This window comes from Oryctolagus cuniculus, chromosome 4, assembly GCF_964237555.1.
Source record: "Oryctolagus cuniculus chromosome 4, mOryCun1.1, whole genome shotgun sequence".
Taxonomy (NCBI): domain Eukaryota; kingdom Metazoa; phylum Chordata; class Mammalia; order Lagomorpha; family Leporidae; genus Oryctolagus; species Oryctolagus cuniculus.
Window position 1 is genome coordinate 64972545 of NC_091435.1, and position 22232 is coordinate 64994776.

A 22232-nucleotide genomic window follows, 5' to 3' on the forward strand; every position below is an offset into this window, starting at 1 on the left:
ATGAAACTACAACACAAGAGTGAACCCAGGCAGTGGGTTTGAGTCCTATTTGAGTCTCAGCTGCTCCACTCCTGATCCAGTACCGTGCTAATACACCAGGGAAGCCCTCTGTCACCCATATGGGAGACCAGGATGGAGTTCTAGGTTCCTGGCTTCATCCTGGCCCAGACTTGGCCACTGGGGCCATTTGAAGAGTGAACCAGCAGCTGGAACATTTCTCTCTCTCTCTCTCTCTCTCTCTCTTTCTCTCTGCCTTTCAAATAAATAAAAGAATTTTTGTTAAAGAGTGAACCTTAGTGTAAACTCTCGACTTTAGTTAGTTATAATCTTCCAGCATTGCTTCATTAATTGTAACTTTTGCCGTTCAATGGACCCACTCTGCACATGTGCTTTGAAAGAAAACAAACACCAGGTGCTGTATCATCAGAGAAAGAGAAGCTTTTATTATTATAAGGCAGCCTTTGTAGGAGACAAAACAAAATCCAAAAACCACCTCCCCATTTAAGAGAGGTTTGGGAATTTGTGGAGTTAGAATAAATTAACTATGTATTGCAAAATAACAGGTAAAGAGAATTAAGATGAGAATTAACAAATCAAGTTTTTCTGGTGCAGCCACTGTGGAAGAAAGTATGGAGACACCTCAGAAATCTGAATATAGACCTACCATATGATCCAGCCATCTCACTCCTGAGAATTTACCCAAACCCAAAGAAATCAGCATATGAAAGTGATCTATATCCTCATGTTCACTGCAGCTTAATTCACAATAGCTAAGATATGGAATCAACCCAAATGTCTGTCAACTGTTAATTGGATAAAGAAGTTATAGAGTATATATAAACCACGGAGTACTACTCAGCTGTAAAAAAGAAAAGAAATCCTGTCTTTTGCAACAAGATAGATGCAACTGGAAACCATTATACTTAGTGAAATAAGCCAGTTCCAAAAAGACAGATACCATATATTTTCCCTGATCTGAGGTAACTAATAGAGTACCTACATGCAATGTATTAGAGTGAAGTGGACATTTTGAAATTCCATGATTGTGCATAGCCTTTGTCTCTTCTGTTGAGGAACAGTGGTTTTTTTTCTTCATACTATTTGTTGGAATCTTACTTAGTGTAGGGTTAACATTACACTCATTAACTAAAAGCAGCTTTTTGTAAAAACTAAGAGTGGAATGGGAAAGGGAGGAGGAAGAGGGTTGGAGCATGGGTGGGAGGGAGAGTAAAATGGGAAGTATCACTATGTTCCTAAATCTATATATATGAAACACGTGGACCTTGTGTAACTTAGATAAAATTTTAAAAAGTTATGTTTTTGACATGAGTTACTTGTTCCAAGATGGCTGCCGAAACATCACGGGAGTTGTGTCAGTTACATTACCGTGAGCCACAGGGTAACTCTGCAGTCAGCCTGATTCACTCTGCAGATTCCAGGCACAATGCTGGCTGCAGCTGGTTCTGTCTAGTTTTATCGAGAACTATAAAAGATAGTCCAGTAGAATTTTAGTAAAGATAACTATTATTGGATAGCATACAGAGGTCATTATGGGATTATAGTGTGTTAGGCAACTAAGGGAAACTCACTGTTAAGCAAGGGGTGAGGGAGCCTTTATTGCCAAGGTTTTATCACAAACTTACCACATTAATGCAAGATGTTAACAGGCAAAATTATATGTGCGGGGATGATGTTGTATGGGAACGCTCCATTCCATCTTTCTGTAATTCTAAAACTGTTCTTAAAAACAATATCTATCTTTTTAAGTGAAAGAAGACAATAAGGACAACTCTGTCAATACAAAACATCTACTTGCCTTCCAGAATACGTTGCTTGAAGAGTGAGTGATCATGCACCGGTTTTTCCCAGGATGGTAGAGATGATGTCTGTTGCCCAGGTGTGATTATTAAATGAGCCTTCTTTGTTCTTAAGAATGTTCCATTTGGAATGATAAATTACACAGTCACTGTATGTAGCAGGGAAAAGGGAAGAAAGATCTTTTTAACATCTGCCTTTGATAGCAAGGAACTGGATTATGCCCTTCCTTTAGAACCCCATTTGAGCCTCAAATGGTTCCACTGAAGATGCTTGTGTATTCTCTAATTTGCAAATGAGAAATCTGAAGCTAATAAGGGAGAGTCAGTTACCCAAGTCTATACCATTCATCATTGGCTGAGCCGCACTTAAACTTTCAGTCTTGCGATGCCAAAGCTCATGCCCTTTTTTCTCCAGTACTTTAATTCTGGAGAAAAAAAAATTGACCTTTGAACACCTTTCCAGATCTCGAAAGTTTTTAAAATGTTCTATGAAACTCCATCTAAGAAGTTTGTGTACACTGCGTCAGGTATGAGAAAGCAGAGATTATATAAAAAGAATTTTATTTTAAAAACTGAGAGGATGGCTCACTTGGCTAATCCTCTGCCTGCAGCGCCAGAATCCCATATGGGCCCCAGATTCTAGTCCCAGTTGCTCCTCTTCCAATCCAGCTCTCTGCTGTGGCCTGGGATGTACAGTGGAGGATGGCCCAGGTCCTTGGGCCCTGCACCCACATGAGAGACCAGGAGGAAGCACCTGGCTCCTGGCTTCAGATCGGTGTAGCTCTGGCCATAACTCCCATTTGGGGGGTGAACCAATAGAAGGAAGACCTTTCTCTCTGTCTCTCCCTCTCACTGCCTGTAACTCTGTCAAATAAATAAAATTTAAAAATCTAAAAAAAATCTGAGAGGGGATGTATTTGACACATTGGTTAAGACGCTGCTTGGATCTTGTACAACAAAAACAAAGCCAGAGGCATCACCATACCAGATTTCAAAGCATACTACAGGGCAGTTGTAATCAAAACAGCATGGTACTGGTACAGAAACAGATGGATAGACCAATGGAACAGAATTGAAACACCAGATATCAATCCAAACATCTACAGCCAACTCATATTTGATCAAGGATCTAAAACCAAGTCCTGGAGCAAGGACAGTCTTCAATAAATGGTGCTGGGAAAACTGGATTTCCATGTGCAGAAGCCTGAAGCAAGACCACTACCTTACAGTTTACACAAAAATCCACTCAACGTGGATTAAAGATCTAAACCCCAGAGGCACAGGTATTCAAAGTCAAAATTAACAATTGGGATTACATCAAATTGAGAAGTTTCTGTACTGCAAAAGAAACAGGAAAGTGAAGAGGCAACCGACAGAATGGGAAAAAATATTTGCAAACTATGCAACTGATAAAGGATTAATAACCAGTATCTACAAAGAGATCAAGAAACTCCACAAAAACAAAACAAACAACCCACTTAAGAGATGGGCCAAGGACCTCAATAGACATTTTTCAAAAGAGGAAATCCAATGGCCAACAGACACGTGAAAACATATTCAGGATCACTAGCCATCAGGAAAATTGCAAATCAAAACCACAATGAGGTTTCACCTCACCCCGGTTAGAATGGCTTACATACAGAAATCTACCAACAACAGATGCTGGCAAGGATGTGAGGAAAAAGCAACACTAACTCACTGTTGGTGGGAATGCAAACTGGTCAAGCCACTATGGAAGTCAGTCTGGAGATTCCTCAGAAACCTGAATATAGCCCTACCATTCAACCCAGCCATCCCACTCCTTGGAATTTACCCAAAGGAAATTAAATTGGCAAATAAAAGAGCTGTCTGCACCTCAGTGTGTATTGCAGCTCAATTCACCATAGTTAAGACCTGGAATCAACCTAAATGCCCATCAACAGAAGAGTGGATAAATTATGAGATATGTACTCTATAGAATACTATACAGCAGTAAAAAAAAATGAAATCCAGTCATTTGCAACAAAATGGAGGAATCTGGAAAACATTATGCTCAGTGAATTAAGGCAGTCCCAAAAGGACAAATATCATATGTTCTCCCTGATCGGTGACAACTAACTGAGCACCTAAAAGGAAACCTATAGAAGTGAAACTGATACTATGAGAAACAATGACTTGATCAGCCCTTGTCCTGACTATTGAGGAACAGCTTACTATTTTATTTTCTTAGTATTTTCTTGTTCTACTTAATACCATTGGTTGAACTCTTTAATTAACACACAATTACCCTTAGGTGTTTAAATTTAACTGAAAATTGATCTTGTTAAAAAAAAATAATAGTGGGAATAAGAGACACATGCTCACTTGGACTTACCCCTAATGGTAGAGCTAGAAACATGCCATGTGATTGCAAATTCCATTAAGGTGGCATGTACCAATACCATCTCACTAGTCCAAGTGATCAGTTTCAGTTCATAATTGATCATAATGATAGGATTAAGTGTCAAAGGGATCACATAAGCAAGACCAGTGTCTGCTAATACTAACCGATAGAATTAAAAAGGAGAGAATGATCCAACATGGGAAGCGAGATACACAGCAGACTCATAGAATGGCAGATGTCCTAAACAGCACTGTGGCCTCAGAATCAGCCTTTATGGCATTCAGATCTGGTTAAAAAGCCCATGAGAGTTTCTCAGGCATGGAAAGCCAAGATGCTGTGGCAAAAAAAAATGACCTACATGAAAGATCTCTATGAGTGAGATCTCAGCGGAAATAAGGGGTCATCAAAGAAAGAGGTACCTTTCTCTGAAGGGAGGAGAGAACTTCCACTTTGATTATGGCCTTGTCTAAATAAGGTCAGAGTTTGTGAACTCAAGAGGCTTCCATAGCCTTGGCAGCTCATGACAAGAGCCTCGGGTGATTACTGACGTCATAAATAAGAGTGTCAATTGTTAAATCAACAACAGGTGTCATTGTGCACTTACTCCCCATGTAGGCTCTGTCATTAATGAGTTGTACTATGTGAATTAATCTAAAACTAGTCTTCAAACAGGACTTTATACTTTGTGTATCCGTATGGGTGCAAACTGTTGAAATCTTTATTTAGCATATACTAAGTTGATCTTCTGCATCTAAAGATAATTGAAAATGAATCTTAATGAAGAATGGGATAGGAGAGGGAGTAAGAGATGCAGTGGTTCATGGGTGGGAGGGAAGTTATGGGAGGAAAAACTGCTATAATCCAAAAGTTGTATTTTCAAAATTTATATTTATTAATAAAAGAAAAAAATTTTTAAAAATGCTGCTTGGGACACCACATCCAATATCAGAGTGCCTGGTTTCAGTCCTGGGTCCTCCTCCAATTCCAGCTTCCTGTTAATGTGTGCCTTGGGAGGTGCAATGATGGCTTAGGTAGTTATGCCCCCACCATCTACGTGGAAGAGTGGATTGAGTAAATTTCTGGCTTGGGGGCATTTGGAGAATGAATTAGGAGATGGCAGCTCTCTCTCTCCTTCTGTATGTCTCTTCTCTCTGTCTGTCTCTGTAGACTTCAAAAGATAAGCACATTTAAAAAGAACTCTTGAGAAATGTTTTGTCAATAAATTATGATGATGTCACAGGTAATGCCTGTACTATCTCTAGATAATCTGACAATAAGGATGTCTATAAGATATTATTTCCCATAAATCTGATGGGTAGCACCCAAATTTATTGTCTAAGCTGAATAGACCAGAGAAAAAGTATAAATTTATTCCACCATGTCTCTTCAGGCGGAGTCTTTGGAGACATAATGAGTCCTGCAGGCTATGGCAGCTCCCATTGCTGGCTGACTGCAAACATCAGGTGCATTTTCTCCCCCAACATTTCTGGGTTCATTTCAAAAGCTGCAGGTTTCTGGACAGTTCCATCAAGAACATTCTTCTACTTCCCTCCCAAATTCTCAGAGTGCATTTTCCATCTTTCCAAAAAATGACATGAGGTGGCATAATATTTTCTGTTGTTGCAGAATAATAGTAGTAGCAGCTATATTAGAAATTGTTGCATGAAGGATCCCTTCAAAAGATGATTTAACTTCCCTATCCAATTAGAATTTTAAAAAGCAAGTAGTGAACATTCCTCTGTGCATGTTGCTGTGGGAGGCAAGTTGGATAGCAAAGTGAGCAGCAGCTCTGCGCTCAGAGGGACCTACACTGAGTCCCAGCTCCACCACTTTGAGTTCTGCCAATAACACCTTTGCATTCTAGACTTCTTTGTTCCTCTCTGTCCCTGTTTCCTTTTGTGGAAAAGAGAAGCAGTAAAAGTAGCTATCTCACAGAGGTTTTGTGGGCTTAAATGAAAAAGTATATAAATGGTGTATATAAATGGTGTAGCCCAACAAAGTAAGTTCCGTGAAGGTAGGAGAGGCTTAGGCTACACAATTTAGATATGCAGTTTCATGTAACAACTTTTAAAGTATGGTCTAAGCCGGCGCCACTGCTCAGTAGGCTAATCCTCCGCCTTGCGGCATCGGCACACCAGGTTCTAGTCCCGGTCAGGGCGCTGGATTCTGTCCCGGTTGCCCCTCTTCCAGGCAAGCTCTCTGAGGTGGCCAGGGAGTGCAGTGGAGGATGGCCCAAGTCCTCGGGCCCTGCACCCCATGGGAGACCAGGATAAGTACCTGGCTCCTGCCATCGGATCAGTGCAGTGCGCCGGCCGCGGTGGCCATTGGAGGGTGAACCAACGGCAAAGGAAGACCTTTCTCTCTGTCTCTCTCTCTCTCTCACTGTCCACTCTGCCTGTCAAAAAAAAAATTTTTTTTAAAAGTATGGTCTAAAGAATTCTGGGGAGTCCCCAAGGTTCTGGGAGGAGTTCCATGAGATCAAAACTGCTTTAGTGGAAATATTAGGAAATTTTTGGCCTCACCAGTCTTAGTCTTACTTAGGTGTAAAGTGGAGGTTTACAGAAACTTCTGGTAACAGACAGAACATAAAAGAAAATAAAGGAAGCTAACTGCTTTCTAGTAAACCATACATTAAAAAGATTTGGAAAGCAGTAAAATAATGTCATGGTCCTCACTGTATTTTTTATTTTGGAAAATAGAGGTCTTTTACAAATGTTTCTGTTAACACATAATGGTTTTATATTATTAAGTAAATTAATGAGTTTGTTTTTATCATTTTATTTATTCATTTAACTTGAGAGACAGACAGAAAGAGAAATCCCATCTGTTAGTTCACTCTCCAAATTCCCACAATGGGTCCTGGTCCAGAGACAGAAGCCAGGATCCAAGAACTCAATCCATATTTCCCACATGGGTGGCAGAAACCCAACTAACTGAGCCATCATCTGCTGCCTCCCATGGTTCACATTATCACAAAGCTGGAATCAGGAGTAACGCTGGGACTCAAACTCAAGCTCTGTGATATGGGTTGTGGGCATCCCAAGTGGTGTCTCAAATGCTATTCCAGATGCCCACTTCTAAATGCATCTTTTTAAATGGTTCATTTTTCGTTTATAATACAGTTAATATCAATAACCCACACAATCAAAGCCCGTTGGGACTTGAAGTAATTTATAAGAGTACAAAGGGCTCCTGAGACCAAGAATCCTGAAAACCACTGATCTAGCACAAGACTGTCACAAAGTAACCATCTAATAAATCATTATTGAATGCCTAGCATAAAGCCTGGCTTAGGTTAACCGTTAAATAAATGATCATGCTGCTGCTAGTGACGTGTGGATAATGGGATGAGAATTGTGATGCGAAGTAGGATGAGAGCCTTATACACAACTGAGTAAACAAGAGTCATTTTTAGATTAAAATCATATAGGAGTTAGAATTTAATGTAACAGAATTATTTTCAATGCGTAGACTTTTTCTTAGTTATTCTTCTCTTGATGAAGGTATTCATTCTCTTCCTACCTAAAATGCTTTAGAGTTGAGTCAAGGTGTGAAAAATTCAGGGTTATGTAGGCCCCAGACTGAATGAGCTGGAAGGCAGTCTCTCTGGATGCTGCAAATTAAAATGCAGCATTTACTCTGAAAATTGCATCCCTCTACAACTTCTCCTGAGACTGGAGGGTAGCAGATCCCATCTCCCTATCTGTCCTCTCAATTTATGTTTTCCCATGCTTGTTCTAACCTAGTTACTGAAGGAATATGGAGTTCCATTTTATGGTTAGTGTTTCTGGTTATGCTGATGCATTGACTCTCCAGGAAGATGAAAAAAAATCTCTGGTTTGTAGTGTTTGCTGATTTCCATGTAATATATGTTCCCACCATGGCGTTTTAAGCTACAAATGTGATGTCACTAAACTCCAAGCTGGGATGAGAAGAATGTAACTTACTCTTATCAGGTGGTTCGAGCTGGCTCCAAGCACACCGCTGGTTCTGGTCATCTATTTTGATGGCAATCAAGTACAAATGCCTGCTGAGTTTCCCTACCTCTCTTATAGCTGATCCCACCCTCTCACCCAGTTCTGTTATGCAACACTCTAAGCCAGTCAATATTCTCAGGTCCTGGTATTATTTCCTGCTACTTCTGCCTTTCATCCTTCAACTAATATTGTCACCTTAAGGTCCCAAGACCCCTACTTCAACCTTCTGCTTACTCATTTACTTCCCAAATTTTTATAGACAAACTAAAGTTCTTTTCACCATAAAGTCCTCTTTTTATGTTTTTTTAAAATCACTCTTTTTGAAAAAGACTTATATTTATCTTAAAGGCAGAGTTGTAGAGAGAGGGAAACAGAGGGCAAGAAATCCTCCATCCACTGATTCACTCTGCAAATGGATGCAGCAGCCTGCCCGGACAAAGCCAGGAGCATGAATCTCCAGTCTGGGTCTCTCACATGGGTGGACGGGCCCAAGCACTTGGGCCATCTCACACTGCTCTCCCAGGCACATTAGCAGAGGACTGGATTGGAAGTATAGCAGCCAAGACATCAACCAGTGACCATACGGGATGCCAGCATCACAGGCAGTAGCTCAACTGATTGCACCACAACACCAGCCCCTAATGCTACTCTTTTAATTGTACATGGTATTTATAGGCTAGAATCTGATAATTAAGTATGTGTATATAATGTGTACTGATCAAAATGAAGCAGTTAATATTTCCCTCTATGTGTCATTATTTTGTGTTTGGAGTCCTGGATCACTTATCTTCTATTTGTTCATAAAATATGTAACAGTTTTTGAATTATGTTCAACCCACTGAGTTCAAGGACACTAGAGGTTTTTCCTTATATCTAACTGTGTTTTGGTACCTGTTCTCCAACCTTCCCAGGAAAGCTTTCTGGAAATACATAAATATTTTCCTTGTGTCTCTCCAATAAAATAATAGGACACAATAAGAGATAATATTTAATCTTACTGATGGTGATATATCGATTTTCCAAAATATGTCAGTAGGGGATTATCAAAATACTTCAAAACTGCATGGAGAGAACTGCACTCTTAACCCTGTCATTAATATACCAAGTGGTCATGAGCAAATCATTCAAATGTTCTGAGATTTTCATTTGCAAAATTGAAGGTAATGGAATACATTATTCAAAGAATACTTTCTGCTCCTTAAATTCTACAGTTCTATAAGAAAAATACTTTTTATAAAACAAATCACAAGACCTACTCACATTCTTAAAATCCAACATCATTTTGATTTTGCATGTCAGCTTCACCATGCATTATTTATAATCACCTTTTTCTTATATCTCATAGGAAGAGTAATTCTGTTCACCAATAGCTTTCATCTCAGTTCCTCTGTAAAATAATGTTCACACCTTTTCAACAGATAAAATGACATGTTAACAGTTTCTGATGAGTGATTAAAATAATAATTTTAACTAAGTTTATAAAAGTGACCATGTTAAGGAATTAAATGTACACAAAAAGGTACACAGAGAAAAAAACACTCCTTAGATGAAAAATTGTGATTCTGAAGTACTTTTAAAATGGTTCTGATTCACTCTGGCCTCAGAATCAGCCCTTAAGGCATTCAGATCTGGCTAAAAAGCCTATGAGAATATTTCAGGCATTGAAACCCAAGACACTCTGGCAAAAAAAAAAAAAAAAATGACCTAAATGAAAGCTCTCTGAGAGTGATATCCCAGCAGAAAGAACGGGACATCAAAGAAAGAGGTACCTTTCTCTGAAGGGAGGAGAGAACTTCCACTTTGTCTATGGCCTTGTCTAAATAAGATCAGAGTTGGCGAACTCAAGGGGCTTCCATAGACTTGGCAGCTCATTTCAAGAGCTTAGGGTGATTACTGACGTCATAAATAAGAGTGTCAATTGTTAAATCAACAATAGTAAGCCAGCGCCGCGGCTCACTAGGCTAATCATCCGCCTTGCGTCACTGGCACACCGGGTTCTAGTCCCGGTTGGGGCACCGGATTCTGTCTTGGTTGCCCCTCTTCCAGGCCAGCTCTCTGCTGTGGCCAGGGAGTGCAGTGGAGGATGGCCCAAGTACTTGGGCCCTGCACCCCATGGGAGACCAGGAGAAGTACCTGGCTCCTGCCATCGGATTAGCATGGTGCGCCAGCCGCAGCGCGCCGGCCACAGCGGCCACTGGAGGGTGAACCAACGGCAAAGGAAGACCTTTCTCTCTGTCTCTCTCTCTCACTGTCCACTCTGCACTTACTCCACATGTAGGATCTCTGTCTTTAATGTGTTATTCAATATGAATTAATGCTATAACTAGTACTCAAACAGTACTTTACATTTTGTGTTTCTGTGTGGGTGCAAACTGTTGAAATCTTTACTTAGTATATACTAAATTGATCTTCTGTATATAAAGATAATTGATGGTGGGAGGGAGGTTATGGGGGGAAAAACCTGCTATCCAAAAGTTATACTTTGGAAATTTATATTTATTAAATAAAAGTTAAAAAAAGAAAAAATAAATAAAATGGTTCTGATTAAGTATTTCCTGTATGACCATATCTTCATGATCTCAAAGGAGCCCTTAGGAAAAAATGATCTAAGAATATACTTGTTCACATGCAGTTTCATGGAAAGTTTAAGATTATGTGATGAGATTCACTTCTATACTCAAATAGAGCCACACTATATTCTTAAGAAAAACAAAACTAATCCCATGATCCTTTACTTTATCTCTCTCTGGAGACTCCAATTTTTTTTTTAATGTCTAGGCTCGAGTCTAGCTCTGGTCTTTTCAGAATCTTGTGCTTATTTTCTGCTTGCCACCATTAACTCAGTGTGTGGTAAGGTAATTGCAAGGCAAGAGGCTGTGCATAATCCTTTTTGCCTGGTTTGACCTGGTATTCTGGAATTCAAGTTTCACAACTAGGGACAAGCCAAACAGCTCAAGCTGATGTTGAATGCAAATTTTCAATCTGTTTTCTCAGCATGAGAAGTGGAAAAATCAAGTAAGTGAAATTAGAATTCCTCCATTTCTTAAAACCTTCAGAGTGGTGGGGGAGCAGCAACATTACCATCCTTGGTTTGTTAGAAATGCAAAATGTCAGACCTCAACTTCTACTGATTTGCTTATATTTGCAATAGACCACATCCAACAAACAACTGATCTATGCTTGAGTTTGTTCACTCCCAGTACTCCTACCTCATAAGGCAGCTCTTTCCAATTTGTTCTTCTTTCCAAACTTCGTAACTACTACTTCAGAAAATATTGCTTTAATGATAATTTTCTCTTGCTCAAACAAATCATTCAATGTTCAAATTCATTAGTCCAGAATTAGAAGCTGAATGCAATTGGAAGCTTCCCATCCTTAGTTTTTGCAGTCTTATCTGTATAGTGTCTTTACTCCAAAAAGCATATGTGTACCTGTGTTGCATGACAACCACAAACGCAGGCCCACAAACTTCTCTCTCTCTCTTTCTCTCTCTCAGGGACTCTTTCTTTTTCTCTCTCTTGTGTAAACTCTATTCAGCCATGTCCTGTCACCCCAGCCCCTGCCCACCCTGCCCACCACACACATACACACTGTGATTTGCCTGTCAGGGTACCATTTTAATTAGTTTTATTAATATTTGGGTTTGGTGATGTCAACAGATCAAGAGAGATAAAGAGATGATTTCTTTTGACAAGACAGTCTGTCAGTCATAATTCCCAAGGGAAGGAAGTATGCTGTGGAGGAGCTATCACAGGGAAGTACCAGGATCAGTTAGGAGACAGTGAGATGGGGAATTCATAAGCAAGAGCCTGAAATACAGTTTCTGTAAGAAGAAGCAGGTAAGACAATGCAAGCAAGCTTAGAAGTAGTTTGAACAATTTCGTTAGCCTTTGGGGTACAAGGGCTGCCCAAGTTGTCTAGGGCATGGCCCTGAAGTGATTAAGGCAGGTGGATAGTATCCTGGAGTATGAAAGCCTGATAAAGAATGTATTTGGAAATATGGGTTCTGCATTGGTTGATTTGCATTTGGGAGACATGCGCAAGCCAAGTTATTTACCATTTCTAGGAACTGGCTATCCCTGTCAAAGTGCCTCCAGGGCAGCGAGGCCCCAGATGTCAAGGCATCAGACAGAAAAACATGATTAATATACTCCCTAAAAAAACTCAGGAGGGCTTTTTTTCTGTCTGTAGCAGGAACATTTGTCTTTGTACTTTCCATGGGAGGCTAAGAAAAGGAAATTTGACAATTCAATCATCCTGCAAGGGTACCTCCAGCTTACATTGCCAATGATAACAGTGCACAAGGGCATCATGGGCGCAAAGGAAGATTAATGGGAGAAGCCAAAACTATAAGAAAGTCCCTCCGTAAGCCTCTCTCTCTCTCTCTCTGTTTCTCTCTGCCCTTCCTTCTATAGTAAAACTGCACATGCTCTCTGGAGGTTGTATCCAGGCATTAATTTATCAACAAAAATGCTCACCAATGACAAAAGTTGTAGCCTCCTGCTTGATAGTCACATGGATGACTTTTAGCTTAGCAAACAAGACATATATCTCCTCTGGGGTTCCAACTGCTTAGCCTACTGATTTCTCAAGGAGAAAAGGCAAAGTGTCCCAGCAGCCTGGTGCCTGTCCTTAAACAAAGCCTGACAAGGATTCCCCAGTTTGGAGTAGAGCATGGGTATGCATATACACATGGATACACACACACACACACACACACAAGCTCCTTCACACACAGCCATCTACACTCAGAATAGCAGAGAACAGAATAATCTAGATATCAGTCAGGACATTTCTGAAGCAAATGCAATTTCTGCGTTCCCTTTCAGTCCAACCTGCAGCCCCATATTGTTGCAGGAGGTCTCTTGTTGATGATAACGTGATGCGGGCAGACCAACGGCTGCAGAACTCAGCACAAAGGAATCTATTGGGTCTCCATTTTTAAGTTCTGAGAGCTCTCCTGAAGGGAATACTTTGAGATCTTTGTAGCCAATAGGATGTTGGACACTGATATCAGGGAACAATTCTTTGGGTCCTTACTCGCTGGAGGATCATTGGCAAAATCTTAGACAAGTTAAAGAGAAAAAGGCATGAATTACTCAATGATATCAGTAATTCAGACTCTATATGTATATTATTTATGAAAAATAACTGTCCAAAACTGGTTTCTTCTTTCTGGTTTGTGATGATCCTTGTCTGCCCATTCACACCCACACACACACCCACACCCACACAGAGAGTCGTCAGGAAGTTTGTTGAAAGATCTGTGCTGGGGCTAGCATTGTGGTGACTTGAGTTAAGCTACCTCTTGTGATGCTGGCATCCCTTATCAGAATGCCTGTTCAAGTCCTGGCTGCTCTGCTTCCAATCCAGTTCCCAGGTAATGTACCTGGGAAGTCACTAGATGATGGCTGAGTGCTTGGTTTCCTTCTACCCACAGGGGAGACCTGGATGGAGTTCCTGACTACTGGCCTCATCCTGGCCCAGGCCCAGTTCTTGAGACCATTTTGAAGAATGAAGATGGATGATATTCTCTCTCTCTCTCTTTCCCTTCATCTCCTCCTGTCTCCTTCCTTCTCCATTTCAAATAAATAAATCTTAAAAACAACAACAACAACAACAAAAAAAAAAAAAAAAAAAAAACAGGAATTCTCTGTGCTTCTGGGAGAGCTTGCTCATCACAGGTGATAAGGCAGGACCTTGGCCATTTCATTGAGAGATTCCCAGTTCTCACTCTCCAGAGGCCTTGTCTCTTGGTTTGTCAGATTTCCAAATGTCCAACATGAAGAGGAAAGTGATATGTGGAGACCTAGATGTTTGTAAGATACAATTGGGAAGGGGATCTAAAGAACCATACATTCCATATGCACAATTTCTCTATTTACTGTTTTGAGAAAGGCCTTTTCCCACCTCAAACGATCATCATCTAGTCTTCTACTGCAGAATATCAACTTCTCCAATTCCCTAACAGTGAGAGAGGGGAGCTACCTAACTGCATAGGTTAGGGAAGGCGACCCAAGTTTTAACTGATCTTTGAGCAGACTTTAATCAGTCCCATCTCAGTCATATATGCCTCCATTGTCATCAGACATATCTGGTGTCACCTATCTGTTGTGGTTTGGCAGTAGAAAACTAGTTTGCTTCTTCTTCCCTGATTAAAAGCACTGCTATTTCAAATTATTTCATCTGCTAAAATAATTGCCACTGATCCATCTATTTTCCAAATTGCAAAATTCTGTTACTCATTCCTTGAATGCTGTGGTCACCTCTCTTGTTCTTTTGGTTTATTCTTTTTGGAGATGGCAGGAAGAGGAACATCTGTCAGAGAGGGGTGAATTAGTCATACCCCTCAGTTCACAATAAATCAATGTTATTGATCAAAGCAACAGTTTTCTCTAATTTACTGTTTATCAATCTGTTTCTATCCTTTGCCACTCCCAATTCTTCCCTTCTCTAAAGGCAATGATTCTCCATATTTAATCCATATGTTTTTGTTTAAGTTCCTAAAAATTTGTATCTTTGGTTCATATATATAAATTGAAGGATACACATCCTATTGCACCATAATACTATTCAGTTTCTTGCTTTTTTCTATCTTGCTCTATGTTTTTAAGATTCAATCATGTTTCTATGTCTACATCTGATAATTTCCACCTTTTCTTATTCTTTTGCTGGTATTTTCTTTTACTATGGTATAATTGATTGTTGTTTGATATTATTTTTCTTAAAATATACATATACTTCAGCTCTACGATTTCCAGTTTCAGCTTTTTTTCAGATCAATGAAGAACTAGACTATGTTTCTCAGTCTGAATGCAAAATGCCTGCCCACATCTAATCCAACAGTAATTATATTTTAGATTCACTTATATATTCCTTTCCTGAACATTCATAGCTTTTATTTCAAAGGATAGTTTTCTTTCAAATTTGTATATTAATAAGTTTTAGAAATTTTTGTTAAGTTAAATAATTGCAAAAACAAATGCTTGAACTATTCTAGTTCAAGGATGAACACAATAGAATCTTGGTAAATATAATTCAATGGTAAAAGAAAGTATGCCAGTAAATCACAGAGCAATAAATATTCTGCAGCCATGGGCATCAGCTAGAATATTATATATGATGAGTATGAGCATTGATTGGTCTAGTCATTCAGGAGAGTTTGTGCCATAATTTTTATTTTCTTATTTCTGAAAGCACCATATCAATCCAGGTATTTTTGTTTGGTTTTTAAATTCTACTGTGCTTAAGTGAGAGAAGCTTCATGACAGGCTCTAATGGAGGAAAGTTTAAAGGAGGTCTCTGCAAAGGTGGAAGAGATGATTACTGTATTTGTCAGAAGTATTTGTTCCTAATATGTGGCAAGGTTTCATCAAACCCAATCTCCTCTTTTACCTAAGATTTAAAATAAGCTCATGTTTGAAAAACAACTAATGTGGGGAGCAATCCGGACTAGACTGAGTTACTGGAATTAAGACTTATTCTATGCATCTGCTCTCCCACAATATGGCGCTGGGAGAGAAGTAAACAGCTTCTGCACAGCTGCCTCCAGTTCAACCAATAAACTGTAGGACTTGCTCCTGATTGGAGGAGAGCAGCGTACTCGGCGTGTGGGCAGCCGAGTTGGGATTGGCGGAGGAGGACTATAAAGGAGGAGAGAGACGGCATGCACCAGGAACATCTAAGGGGAACATCTAAGGGAACACCTGTGCAGCCCCCGAGAAGAGCCGGCCGGCGGTGTGCCGCTCCCCTGCGGAAGTGGGGAATGTGGCCAGGGGGAACTGCCCTTCCACGGAGGTGGAAGGGATAGTAGCCAACCCGGGAAGAACCAGCAGCAAACCCGGGGAGGGCCGAGCAGACGAAAGAACAGCGCAGGGTCCTGTGTCGTTCCTCCATGAAGAGGGGGAGCGACAACTAAATAGATGTTTGAGTCAAAAATCAAATCAGACGAGGCGATGGGTTGTTTATAGTTATCAGCCACCTAGACCGGTCCTTTTTCTACTCTGCATTCTCAGAGGCAGTTCCAATATCAATTCCTGGTAAATCCTCATGTTATTGCAGATCACTTGTCCTCATATACTACAAAGAATCTTTCATCCCAAAACCATAAAACACTATACAGATATTATCACATTATCTCTTTAAATGTCTGTGAAAAGGATAGGTGAGAAACTGATGCTATGATTCATGAGACTCTTGAATCATAGAAACAAAATTGGCCAATCACAATCCACACAACAGAAGCAACAGGAATTGAATGATAGGGGTCTGGTGGCACTTTTTATAGGAAATGCTCTCCCCATTCTACTTAGAAAAAGCAAAGGGGAAATAAACGCACAGATAAACTTAAGCACACTTGTGACATTGGTATCACAATTCTTATTGTTTCAATCTAGCATCAAGAAAATAAGAAGAGTTTATTGAGTTAATGTTGAAGCTTCCTTTTTCTTCTCAGATATAAGAAGATACTACTTTGTTATCATTTTAATTGATATTTGGAAAACAAAAGTGAAATTTAAGCTCAAGTGAATAAAAGTGGCACATGACAAAGATTTTGTTTTCCTTTCACCCTGGGATATTTTGGCATATGTAACCTTTATCTACCAATGATGAGCTAGCAAACAACCAGCTTAAAAGGTCACAGAAATTTATATTTCAAAGGAAATGATAATAAACTAAAAGTTATCCTTCAATTTCCAAAAAGTTTCTTATGAAATTTTGAATTTAATTTTTATCAAATTTTGCTTGTATCAAAGAGGTAGCAAATACTTATACTTATGGATTCTAAATGAAATTGAGATCAAAGTAAACAGAAATCAAATCTATTTTCACATGTGGCAGGAGCCTCTGAGTGTAAATGGCTTACATCTCAAGATCTATCTATTCATCTCATGGCACAGCTGAAAATAAGTGGGTCAAGACTCCCAAATGTCTATTTACAGATAATCTTATGGATCTCTATTCTAGGCAGAGGATCTTCAGTGAGCACCAATGCAGAGTGCTCTCTGTTGATTAGAATAATGGGAAAAAATGTGAGAGGACAGAGGACAGGGCAAAGCACTAAGACCATTTCTGCACAAGGCATGCTGGCTGGAGGCAGAACCCCACTGTGTGATCCAGCAGGAACAAGTCAGCATGAGGTCATGTTCACTTCTCTGGGCTTTTGGTGCCCATTGTGATGAAGAATGCAAGATTCAAATACAGCTGCAAAACAAACAGAACTGATTTATAGTTTACAATTTTGTAGTTCATGTCACTCATTGTCATCATTCACACTTCTAATAGATGCAATTTGTTTTCTTTCTAGAACAAGGGTACATACATTCCTTCAGTAAAGGACTGGATGGTAAATATTTGAGGTTTTTGTGTGTAGTATATTTTTCTTTTAGCAGTTGTTCTTTGCAATAATTAAATTATAAAACCATTTATAGGGCCAGGTATTTGGCCTTGTGGTTAAGACACTACTTAGGGTATCTGTGCTGCATATTCGAGTGCCTGAGTTTAAGTGTCAGCTCTGCTCCTAATCCCAGATCCCTGTCAATGCAACACTAAGTAGCAGTAGGTTATGGCTCAGCTTTGACCTGACCCAGCTTCACCACCTCACCATTGCAGGTCCTGCGGGAGTGAACCAGAGTGCCTTTCTCTCTCTCTCTCTCCCTCTCTCTCTCTCTCTCTCTCAAATAAATGAAATACAAATTTTTTTTTAAATTTTTTGACAGGCAGAATAGACAGTGAGATAGAGAGACAGAGAGAAAGGTCTTCCTTTGCCGTTGGTTCACCCTCCAATGGCCACCGCGGCCAGCGCGCTGCGGCCGGCCCACAGCGCTGATCCGATGGCAGGAGCTGGGTGCTTCTCCTGGTCTCCCATGGGGTGCAGGGCCCAAGCACTTGGGCCATCCTCCACTGCACTCCTGGGCCACAGTAGAGAGCAGGCCTGGAAGAGGGGCAACCGGGACAGAATCCGACGCCCCGACCAGGACTTGAACCCGGTGTGCCAGCGCCGCAAGGCGGAGGATTAGCCTAGTGAGCCGTGGCGCGGGCCTACAAATGTTTTTTAAAAAGCAGACCCAAAGATACTTAATTAATGCCTACAATATAAATAAATACACAAATAAATAAAACCATCCTTATCTCCCTGGTCAAACATAAAAATGCCAAAGACTGACTGTGCTGTAGGGCATTGAGCCTCATTTGGCATATGGGGAGCAATTGTGATATAGTTGAACAGTGCTAAATGCTGTCCTTCCACCTTACCTGCTCCCTTTGCCACAAGGACAACTCTTGGTGAGACAGTCAAATTCTTTCACCAACCCTGGAAATTCAAATCTGAGATCTCTAGCTCTGGCTAAAGGATGAATAAATGGATAATTCTGCGTCCTTCCAGGGGCCCTTGGCAGCATGGTGCTAGATTTGGAGAGATAAAAGACAGTTTCATTTCAGATTACTGTGGGATCATGGACTCCTCACTAGAATTCTTGTGCAGTGAATTGACCGTGCTATAGGAAACCTGGAGAAGACAAAAGAGCACCAGGTGGGCATTATTGGTTCATGTGACGGGATGTGTAGCAACAGCAGCAGTAGTCACCTGAGGCTCTGCAGGTGTGCCCTTCCATGGATATGCCCTGACCATGGGTTTCATGCTAGAAAGTGAAGCAGAAAAAGGCCATGACAAGTGCTGTGTGGGAGCTGGCACACTGTCTGAAAGTGTCTGTACAAACCACCTTCAGACATCCTCCAGAAAAAGGCAGGGTGATTTGGAGAGGATGTAGTCAGAGCCAAACAAGCACCATACTAGTGCTACTGAATTCTGTATTTTGATCCAAAGCCTTAAAGATGATCTGGAGTAACACAAATGTCATTGAGACAATGGGTCTGGCTTATTTCACTAAGCATAACGGTCTCCAGCTGCATCCATCTTATTGCAAAAGACAGAATTTCAATTTTTTACAACTGAGTAGTATTCCATCATTTTCTTTATATAGTCTTTATATAGTCATCAGTTGATGGACATCTGGGTTGATTCCATATCTTAGCTTTTGTGAATTGAGCTGCTATAAACATAGGGTAAAGATAACTCTTTCATATGCTGATTTCATTTTGTTTGGGTAAATTCTCAGGAGTGGGTCATATGGAAGATCAATTTTCAGATTTTTGAGAAACTTCCATACTGTCTTCTTTAATGGTTGTACAGGTTAACATTCCCACCAACAGTATAATTGAGTATATTTTTCTTTACAACCTCACCAGCGTTTGTTATTTTTTGATGATAGTCATTCTAACTGGGGTGAGGGAATATCTCATTGTCATTTTGTTTGCATTGTGGGGCACACAGATTATAAACACAGTGAGACTTTTGAGGTCACATTAGGAGTCTTTATTAGCCAGCTGGTGACTGCCTTTCCACAGAGCAAGTCTGGAGAAGACAGCCCCGAGTTGCAGTGCTAGGGGAGTTTAAAGGCAGAAACTATGTTTTGGTGGCCTTGACCGTTATCAAGCAAGCAAGCAGAAGTACAGAGCCAGAAATATGCCGGTTATAGCTGGAGGAACAGACTGATATCTTTTTCTTTCAAAGGAACACTCCCTGCTCTGAAGCAACCAAGCAAGATAACCTATAAACACCCGGGCAGGCTATGTCTTATGGTAAAACCTTAAACTTAAAGCTACCCTGTCACAGCATTTCCCTGATGGCTAGCTATCTTGAGCAACTTTTCATGTGTCTGTTGGCCATTTGAATTTCATCCTTTGAAAAAGGTCTGTTCATATCCTTAGCCCATTTCTTAACTGGATTGTTTGTCTTGTTGTTGAGATTCTTAAGCTCCTCATATATTCTGAATGTCAATCTTTTATCAGATGCATGGCATGCAAAGGTTTTCTCCCATTTTGATTGCCTCTTCACCTTGTTTAGTGTTTTCTTTGCAGTGCAGAAGCTTGTTAGCTTGATGTAACACCATTTCTCTATATTTGCTTTTATTACCTGTGCTTTGGGGTCTTATCTAAGAAATCTTTTTTATAAATTATAAATGCCACAGTGAGATCATGGACTTTTTTATTTTTATTTTTAAAAAAATATTATTTAAGGCATACAAATTTCCTGTATTTCATATATACAGATTTGGGAACATAGTGGCACTTCCCACCTTACCTTCCTTCCTGCACATGCTCTACCCCTTCTTCCTCCTCCCTCTCTTTTCTCACTCTTAATTTTTAGAATGATATATATCTTAAGTTACTTTATACTCATAAAATTATCCCTACACTAAGCAAAGAGTTCAATAGATTGTAAGAAGAAAAAATACTTTTTATTAACAGTAGAGACAAGGACTGTAAGTTACCATCTAATCTCAAAATGTCAATTTCACTCCAATATATTACATTCTAGGTACTCTGTTACCACAGATCAGAGAAAACACATGGTATCTGTCTTCTGGAGATTGGGTTATTTCACTAAATGTAATGTTTTCCAATTGCATGCATTTTGTTGCAAATCACAGAATTTCCTGTGTTTTTTCTAATTAACCAATGAGTAGTATTCCATACTGTGCTTATGCCAGAGTTTCTTTATCCAATCAGCAGTTGATGGACATCTGGATTCATTCCATCTCTTAGCTGTTGTGAAATGAGCTGCAATGAACATGGGAGTACAGATAACTCTTCCATATGCTGAATTCATTTCATTCCTGGGGAAATTCCCAGGAGTGGGATACTCTCATGTTATGATAGATCTAATTGCAGCTTTCTGAGATATTTCCATATTATCTTCCACAATGGCTACATCAGTTTGCATTCTCAACAGTGAATTAGGGTACTTTTTCCTCCACATCCTCATCAGCATTTATTGTTTGTTGATTTCTGTGTGAGAAACGTGCTAACAGGGGTAAGATGAAACCTAATTGTGGTTTTGATATGCATTTTCCTTATGGCTAGTGTTCCTGAACATATTTTTTTAAGATTTATTTATTTATTTATTTATTTATTTATTTGAAGTGCAGAGCTATGGAGAGCCAGAGGCAGAAAGAGAGAGATCTTCCATTCACTGGTTCACTCCCCAAATGGCCACAACAGCTGGAACTGGACCAATGCAAAGCCAGCAGACAGGAGCTTCTTCTGGGTCTCACACAGGGTGCAGGGGCCCAAGCACTTGGGCCATCTTCTACTGCTTTCCCAGACCATAGCAGAGAGCTGGATTTGAAGTGGAGCAGTGGGTCTTGAACCAGTGCCCAAATGGGATGCCAGCACTGCAGGCGACAGCTTTAGCCACTATGCCACAGCACCGGCCCCAATCCTAAGCATTTTTTTCATGTGTCTGTTGGCCGTTTGGATTTCTAGTCTTGAAAAAAAATGCCTGTTCAAATCCATTGCCCATTTCCTAACTAGATTGTTTTTTTTTTTATTTTTATTTATTTTTTTTTATTTTTTTTTATCTTTTATTTAATGAATATAAATTTCCAAAGTACGACTCATGTGTTACAATGGCTTCCCCCCCATACCGTCCCTCCCACCCACAACCCTCCCCTTTCCCACTCCCTCTCCCCTTCCATTCACATCAAGATTCATTTTCGATTATCTTAATATACAGAAGATCAGCTTAGTATACCTTAAGTAAGTATTTCAACAGTTTGCTCCCACACAGAAACATAAAGTGAAAAATAATAGATGATTTTTTTTAAATGATGATGAAATCAGATCAGACCTATTGTCATGTTTAATCCCAGTGAGAGTCAAGTTGGGAATTGAAAATTTCTTTCTTTTTTTTTTTTTTTTTTTTTTACAGAAGATCAGTTTAGTGTACATTAAGTAAAGATTTCAGTCGTTTGCACCCCCATAGAAACACAAAGTGAAATATACTGTTTGAGTACTCGTTATAGCATTAAGCCTCAGTGTACAGCACGTTAAGGACCGAGATCCTACATGAGGAGTAAGTGCACAGTGACTCCTGTTGTTGACTTTACCAATTGACACTCCTGTTTATGGCATCAGTAATCTCCCTATGCACCATTAACTAGATTGTTTTGATGTTGGATTTCTTGAGCTCTTCATAGATTCTAGATGCTAATCTTTTATCAGTTGCATAGTTTG

At 39.9% G+C, this 22232-nt stretch overlaps 1 pseudogene; it reads left to right on the forward strand.

Moving 5' to 3' along the window:
- The first annotated feature begins 1344 nt into the window (after positions 1-1344).
- The window catches only part of LOC100352430 (CXXC motif containing zinc binding protein-like), a 67786-nt pseudogene continuing 46898 nt past the window's right edge, over positions 1345-22232 (forward strand).